The following is an 8,538-nucleotide window of genomic DNA, read 5'->3' as shown; positions in this document are numbered from 1 at the left end:
AATGGGAAAGATACGAGAAAAAAAAGAAAAGAAAAGAAAGGAAAAGAAAAGAAAAAGAAAAAGAAAAGGAAAAGAAAATGAAAAGAAAAGAAAAAGAAAAAGAAAAGGAAAAGAAAATGAAAAGAAAGAAAAGAAAAATCAAGGAATATAAAACCGTGGGAACTACGTTTGACCTGATTCCTCAAAGAGGATACGTAGGCGCCTCACGGCTCGGTCATAGTATGCATCATAGCAAATATAGGATGCATAATGTACATAGTGTGCACAATATAGCACAATGTGCGTAACGCACGTAACTCAACATAAGCGTAAAAAATAAATTCCCCAAGCAAGAAAACTGGGGCAGAGGTTATGTTTTAAGTTCCAACAAAGGTTTGATTCCAAAAGTTGTAGCACATCACCCTTCAAGTTGTTTTCATTTTTATAGCCTTTCTTCAATCCCATACCAAAACCAACGTCGACATCCAAAAGACCTCCCGATCAATGTTCGAGAGATGCCAAATCCGGCAAATAAGGCCGAGAATAATACACTGATCCCCAACAAAGAAAAGGATCGTAAGACTGGGAATGAGTTGATAGTCAAAAGAATCCCCGGAAGAGAGGGTCGTATCTACAACACCCCGGATTCTCGAAAGAAATAAAATGAGAGAGTCTTATCGGTGAAAACCTTCACAGGCACCGAAAGGCGATGTAAGATGAGGGATATGAAATGAGAGAGTCTTATTGGTGAAAACCTTCACAGGCACCGTAAGGCGTCGGGAGATGAGAGAAAAGAGAGAGTCTCATTAGTGAAAACCCCTCGAAGGGCACCATGAGGCGACAAGATAGAGCAGCAAAAGCTACCACATTCGCAATAGGATGAACATCCATTTATCATCCCCAGCAAGTCAGACCATCGGACAAATCGATTGATACAAATAGACTGGGTCGGGAATCTATGGTGCACGTCATGATCACGGGGACCAGTTGTGTCCTCCAGATAAGTTCTTTTGATTGTCTTCTCCCACAAAATATTGGTTCAGAAAGATTTTCTCTTTTCCATATCTTTATTTCTTTTCCTAAAATGTGTCTTTAAAGGATTTGTCAAAGCTTACTACCAGAAACCGAAGGGGAATTCATCCAATGCAGGATAATACAAACAGTCTTAAAGGCCGGCCCCAGGCAATGCAGGGATTGTGCTCGGAAATGTTGGAAGAAGTAAGCTCCAAATGGGAGTGGTTTCGGGAGTTAGAAGCAGACTCCCACATCATGTGTTTTAAAAGAAAGCAGAAAAGGGGATAAATTGAAAACCAATCCCCAGCAGGCTAGAGACCCCCAACAGGCAACTTTGCCCGCCAAGCAATTATGGGGACAAAGAGCAAGAAAAGGGGAAGAGAGAAAATTGCTCGCCAGAAAGGCACCATCTACCACCACGATTAAAACTGATTAAATCCTTTTGTCTGCTGCAGGAAAACAAAGGATTGATGATGGCAGCAAGATGCACCGCCATGGAAGTCACCAAAAACCGGGGCAGAAAATTTTCTGCCGATTGTCGAAAATTTTCTCGGAAGAACGGGGAAACAATTTCAATACATTTAAGTTCTAGGTCGCCCACCAGTATAATGCGGGAATACTTTTAAGTTCTAGGTCGCCCACCAGTATAATGCGGGAATACATTTAAGTTCTAGGTCGCCCACCAGTATAATGCGGGAATACTTTTAAGTTCTAGGTCGCCCACCAGTATAATGCGGGAATACATTTAAGTTCTAGGTCGCCCACCAGTATAATGCGGGAATACTTTTAAGTTCTAGGTCGCCCACCAGTATAATGCGGGAATACTTTTAAGTTCTAGGTCGACCACCAGTATAATGCGGGAATACATTTAAGTTCTAGGTCGCCCACCAGTATAATGCGGGAATACATTTCAGTTCTAGGTCGCCCACCAGTATAATGCGGGAATACTTTTAAGTTCTAGGTCGCCCACCAGTATAATGCGGGAATACTTTTAAGTTCTAGGTCGCCCACCAGTATAATGCGGGAATACATTTAAGTTCTAGGTCTCCCACCAGTATAATGCGGGAATACATTTAAGTTCTAGGTCGCCCACCAGTATAATGCGGGAATACTTTTAAGTTCTAGGTCGCCCACCAGTATAATGCGGGAATACTTTTAAGTTCTAGGTCGCCCACCAGTATAATGCGGGAATACTTTTAAGTTCTAGGTCGCCCACCAGTATAATGCGGGAATACATTTAAGTTCTAGGTCGCCCACCAGTATAATGCGGGAATACATTTTAAGTTCTAGGTCGCCCACCAGTATAATGCGGGAATACATTTTAAGTTCTAGGTCGCCCACCAGTATAATGCGGGAATACATTTTAAGTTCTAGGTCGCCCACCAGTATAATGCGGGAATACTTTTAAGTTCTAGGTCGCCCACCAGTATAATGCGGGAATACTTTTAAGTTCTAGGTCGCCCACCAGTATAATGCGGGAACACTTTTAGCTCTAGAGTTTGGAGTCAGTAGCCCCACCTGAAGACGGAAGATTACAACAGAGAGCCCCAAGCAGGAAAAACAATAAAATCCCCAGCGCCAAGAAGCAGAAGTCTGCCAAAGCAAGCGCGCGATTCAAAAGGAAAAGGGAATGCGTCTCAAAAGAAGCAGTTTGGGAGCGCTGTAGCATGCCCAGTATAACAATTCTGATGAAAAGCTATACCACTGAAGAAACCATTGGAAGATCTAAAGAAGAAAGCCGTGTCCCCAGCAAATCAAGCAAAGTGATGAGAACTGGCATTCAGAAAAGGTAAAGGACCAGCATCATCTCCAAGTTCACAAAATAAAGGCGTCAGAGGAAAGCGTTAGCCGACAAGAAAGCAAGGCAACAAGAACAAGTTGAAGATGGATGAAATTTCAGGATCCTCAGTTTAACTTAGCTTCTTGTTTTCCTTTTAGAGCAATGTAATAGGGAGATCGGTTGAGCAGTAGCATCCTACAGCAGCATACAACAGCGCACAACAACAGCAAACACTACAGTCACACGGTAGTCCCAGCTACCAAAATTTCCCGAACTACATTGACCTGATTCCTGTTTCAGCCCAGGATATGTAGGAAACCTCTGAAGCAAAGGTTCGGTCAAATCTTTTTCAAAAAATGCTTCACACGGAGTATTCGGACGGGCAAAAATCGCTCGCTTATCTTTGCGCGAAAACCTTTCGTGTCTTCGTGCAAAGAGGGGCAGCTGTAAACACGTGATTTTTGCCTCACGGACGATCGCTCCAAAAGAAAATAAAAATAGTGACAAATGGTTTCGCTGTACAATTTTTCGATCTTTCCGTAACATGTGTTGTTGGTCATTTGTGGGTCTGTCCATATTGCATCTAGTCATTATCAAACAAAAATACAAAAATATGTGTCAGTAAAAGAAAATTCAAAAAATAATATATATATGTGTGCGTCCTTCGTTCTAGGCTTTTAGTTAACTTACTTGAATATTTGGTGTTAATTGTGTTAAAATGTTCCATTGTTGTTTAGTTTTAATTTCATTATTTTATTGTCTATTATTTTATTTTTGAAAAATGAAACTAGAAAAAACAAAAAAAGGGAAGAAAATCGGTTGGGCCCAAGGAAATAAACCAAAAATAGTCCCAAACCAATTCGATCAGGTCCAGTCCAAAACCGGCTGCCCAGGCACCTCCTGAAACGACGTCGTTTCAGGCAAATCAATCTGAGCCGTCCGTCCCAGCCGATCCAACGGTTCAGGACCTCGTTCAGCGACCCATGTTCAAACCCGACCCAAATAACCAGCCTGACCCAACCCCTCACTTAAACCAAACGACCCCGTTTAACTACCAAACGACCCCGTCTCATGTCTCATCCTCAGATCCAAGCCGTTGAGATCATCTGATCTAACGGCTCAGATCCAATCAGACTCCCCATATATAAACTCAACCCTTCACCCCACGCCCCCTATCCGAACCCCACCCCTCACTCATCTCCTTCCCCGAACCCTGAAACCCCCAAACCCTAACGCCGCCCTAGTTTCCCTTCCACCAAAACCCGGCGGCATGAACGCCGGTGGCCACCTCCTGAACACCCTAGGACCACCTCACTCTCCTGAACATGGATCTACTATCCATTTGCCTCGAATCACTTTCGTTCGTCTCGAATCTTCATTTGAAGATTTGAGTCGAACCCGGACCTATACCAAACCTCACCATCTTTGTATCAGCCACTCCCCTGACCTTCCTCGTGACCAAACCAAGCTTGGTTTGGTCCGAATCTACCCACAACTCCCTAAAAATCAGATCTGGAAATCCAGACTCTAGAACACATGCACCTGGGGAATCCGGCCGGTTTGGACATGGGTTTGAGGTCTAATAGACAATAATCAAGGTGTTCTCATGTGAGAACACCCTGATTAAAGTTTGTTCGGCCTCAGAAGTTCGAAGTTGAATCATATTTGGTAAGTTTTCCTTTCTTTTGTTTTATTTCTAAATAAGTTGTCAGCATATTTCTTTGTGTTTGTTTGTTATTTTGTTATTTTTCATTCGGACTTCTTTCATCTCTGTAAAGACCTTTTATTTGGTCAATTGTTTTCTGGGTATGATTTGAATGTATTCTGTGATGTACATGTTCGATTAGAGTAGTCGTCAAGCGAATTAATTCATATAGCCCTAGTAATTGAACAAAAACTGTCTGATGCCCTTTAGGTCCCTGTATGTGTTGTTTATTTGAACGACTGATTATTACCTGTTATGATTAGTATAGTCGACTCGATAAATGTCGTCGATCAGTTTTCTATAACTAATGAGTCGAATGAGCTAATAATGTCGCATGACTAATTGAACCTTGCTATTGACTGAATGCCCCAGCATTGTTTGAAATGGTTTGTTTGCATTATGAAACTGACTGAAAAGGTTCAGTCCAGGCAGTCTTGAATTTGAACTTCCATCAGTTCAAAAATGCCCTGATGCTGCAATAGGCAGGGCAGTAATAATCAAGGTCAAGCAGGGGTATTCTGGGGTTTGAAAAAGGCAGAAAAGGTTAGTTTAAATGAAGCTGGCAAGTAGGGTACTAATTAAGATTAAACTAATACTAATGGGGAGCAAGACATAAGAGTATGGGGCTTAAAATGAATAAATAAAACGAGCCCATAACTCTTGATTAAACAAAGACCAGGCGTGGGGAACAAAGGGGCTGGCACCAAAGATGCTTAGGCATGGGCTTTAAAGAGTATGGGCAGGCTGCAAGTTGCAGCATGAGGGCAGCCTAGCTGCGCTGAGTCATTTGGCTTATAAATAGGCCATTTGAGAACTGAAAAAGGGCTGGACTTTTAGTCTTCAGAAAAAAGAGAAAACAAAAGGGGAAATTTTCAGAACACTTTAACCAATCACTGCCCAAAACTGCAGGAGGAGCTAAATTGGTTGGGCTATTCTAGCCAAGCCAGTTATTCTAACTAGGATCATTACTGTTCCATTAAGAGAAAGGCTGTGTATTTCTGCTGCGATTGTTACTATACTGAGTTTTCTGTGTGCTGTGGTTCGAGTCTTAGTCTTCCTGATTGCTGGAACTGTATCGGGTATTAGCTGAGCTTTGTGGTTATTGGGTTTTTCTGTTGCTGTCACATTTGGTATCTTGGATTTTCTACTGGTTCATTACTCTTTTCTGGGATTGTTTGTTTGGGCCTCGACCACCTGTGGTTTCTGTTTGCTCTGGAAACTGTTGCTATTTGTCTGTTGGACTGTGGAAAGCATTTGTGGCTATTGGTTTGTTGTTGTTACTGTTTGGTTGTTGTTGCTGTGTTTACTGCATACTACCCAGCTGATCATTCCTTCCTTCTTTGTCCTCTATACCAGGTACACAATTACACTACCAATGTAACTCGAAAGTTTGAGCAATGAGTGTAAAAGAGAAGATCTGCAAATGTTGTTTATATACATGTACTGTTGTGTTGAATGTCATATAATGACTAATAGCTCATATTTTGGGATACTGAAGTTAGCTTACAAGCCTAGTTGATGTCAATATAGGGTATCGAATGATAGTTGTATATGTATGCTGTTAGATAAAAGTGGTCTCAATGAATTAGGTTGCATCTCAGATTTAGTTTACTTTGCCATATATGCTGTAATGTAGTCCAAGCATGAAATTTGTACACTGTAAATTAAGTTCTTTCCTTTCCAATGAATTGCCATACATAACTCTTAAAACCATGTTTCAAGATAAAGAACACAAATCCAGGGCCTCAACCTCATGAAGGTCGAGCCCAGGTCGAAGACAGACCAGGCAGGCCCGCATCGAGCGAGCAGTGGCCCAGGTCTGGCTAACCGCGCGTGGGCTGGATCTGGGCCCATGATTATTTATTCGACTGACTGTGCGCGCAGCCTTGTTCCTGATTTTAGCATTTCCGAATTCTGTTATAAAATAACTTGCGAGTATTAATTAATTAGGACTATCTCCTGCTTTCGATTGATAGAGACAAACACGACAAGAAACGTAGTTGCTATAGGATGCCCTTTCAAAATAAGAATGAGATGAGCCTCGCCGAATAAAAATACAAATTGCGGGGCCCTCAGTAAATACTTGTTTTAAATTACTTAGAATTCAGGAGGGCCGCTTAGTGAATTTCGTGGCCTTCCCAAAAATAATAACGCGATAGTCTTTTAGGCGCGTGTTTAATAATTTACTTTCCTAAAACTTGGGGTGTGCATTTCATGCGACCCAAATCCAAATCCCAAAACGTCAAATAAGATATGTTCCGGATTGTGGGTGCATTTCATGTGACGCAGTCCAAAGACATGTTTTAAGCGACGTTCACATTCCTAATAATAATAGTTAATAAAGTAGTTAAAAGATAAAATTTGCACATGGTTCATAATTGTATTAAACATCAGATAAACAAGCCGAATATAACAGTTGAGCGACCGTGCTAGAACCATGGAACTCGGGAATGCCTAACACCTTCTCCCGGGTTAACAGAATTCCTTATCCGGATTTCTGGTATGCAGACTGTAATATAGAGTCATTATTTTCCTCGATTCGGGATTAAAATTGGTGACTTGGGACACCCTAAATCTCCCAAGTGGCGACTCTGAAATAAATAAACAAATCCCGTTTCGATTGTCCTTTAATTGGAAAAACTCCCTTGCACCCTCTCTGGTGCGGAAAAATGAGGTGTGACAGCATCCATTTAAGATCAAAGTCTGAACTGCCCTTATAACCTACCCCCTAGATGTTTTTGATTCAAATTGAATAAAACCAATAGGCAATACAATTCAGTTCCTAATGGGATTCAAATAGATCACAGCAGAAATAAACAAACAAATCAAGTTGTTACCATTAATGACTGAAACTAATTGACGACATACATCGACTCGACTATATTAATCGTAACACATAATAATCAGTCGTTCATATAAACAACACGTACAAAGTCCCGAATGACTTCAGACAACTTTGTTCAATTACTGGGAACTTATATGAATTAACTTATTTGACGACTAATCTAATTGACAGTCACGTATATTACAGAATACATTCAGAACACACACAGACAAACCAACGACCAAATAAAAGGCCTTACAAAGATGGAAGGAATTAAGAAAAATACCAGAAATAACAATCAATCACAACAAAGCATGCTAACAACTTAATTATTACTCGAATAAAACAGAAAAGCAAAGAAAAACTTACCGAAAAATGTCCAAACAAATTTGACCCAAGTCTGACTCAACTTTGACCATTTGAGGCCGAAAAAACTTTAATCAGGGTGTTCTCACATGAGAACACCTTGATTAAGGTCTAATAGACCTCAAACCCCTGTTAAGACCGGCCGGATTCCAAGGTTATTCGTGTTCTAGGTTTTGGATCTTCAGATCTGGTTTTTTAGGAGTTGTGGGTAGATTCGGACCAAACCAAGCCTGGTTTGGTCACGAGGGAGGTCAGGGGAGTGTCTGGTACAAAGATGGTGAGGTTTGGTGTAGGTCAGAGTTCGACTCGAATCTTCAAATGAAGATTCGAGATGAAGGAAAGTGATTCGAGGCTAGGGGTAACAGATTCATGTTCAGGAGAGTGAGATGGTCCTAGGGTGTTCAGGAGGGGGTCATCGGCGTTCATGCCGCTGGGTTATGGTGAAAGGGAAATCAGGGCAGCTGCTAGGGTTTGGGAGGTTTCAGTGTTTGGTGAAGACGATGAGTGGAGGTGGGGTTCGAATAGGGGGCGTGGGGTACGATAGAAAGCTTATATACGATCTAGGGGTTTAGATCCTGGCCGTTGGATCAAATGAGATCTATGGCCAGGATCTATTCACTTAGGGAAGACGGTGTCGTTTTGGGTTTGATAGTGGGTGAGACCGGGTAAGGCTGGATCGGGTCAAAGTTTGACGGGTTTAGGGGGAAAGGCCTGGGTCCGTTGGATCAAGGGGTTGGACGGCTTAGATTAATTTGCCTGAAACGACGTCGTTGAAGGGAAGTGATCAACCTGATCAGGACCGTTTGTTTGAGTCAGATCAACGGTTCTGATAAGGATGCTGATACGGCGTCGTTTGAATTAGTGTTTGGG

This window comes from Nicotiana tabacum, chromosome 5 (assembly GCF_000715075.1).
Source record: "Nicotiana tabacum cultivar K326 chromosome 5, ASM71507v2, whole genome shotgun sequence".
NCBI lineage: Eukaryota > Viridiplantae > Streptophyta > Magnoliopsida > Solanales > Solanaceae > Nicotiana > Nicotiana tabacum.
Note: the sequence above shows the minus strand (reverse complement) of the source record.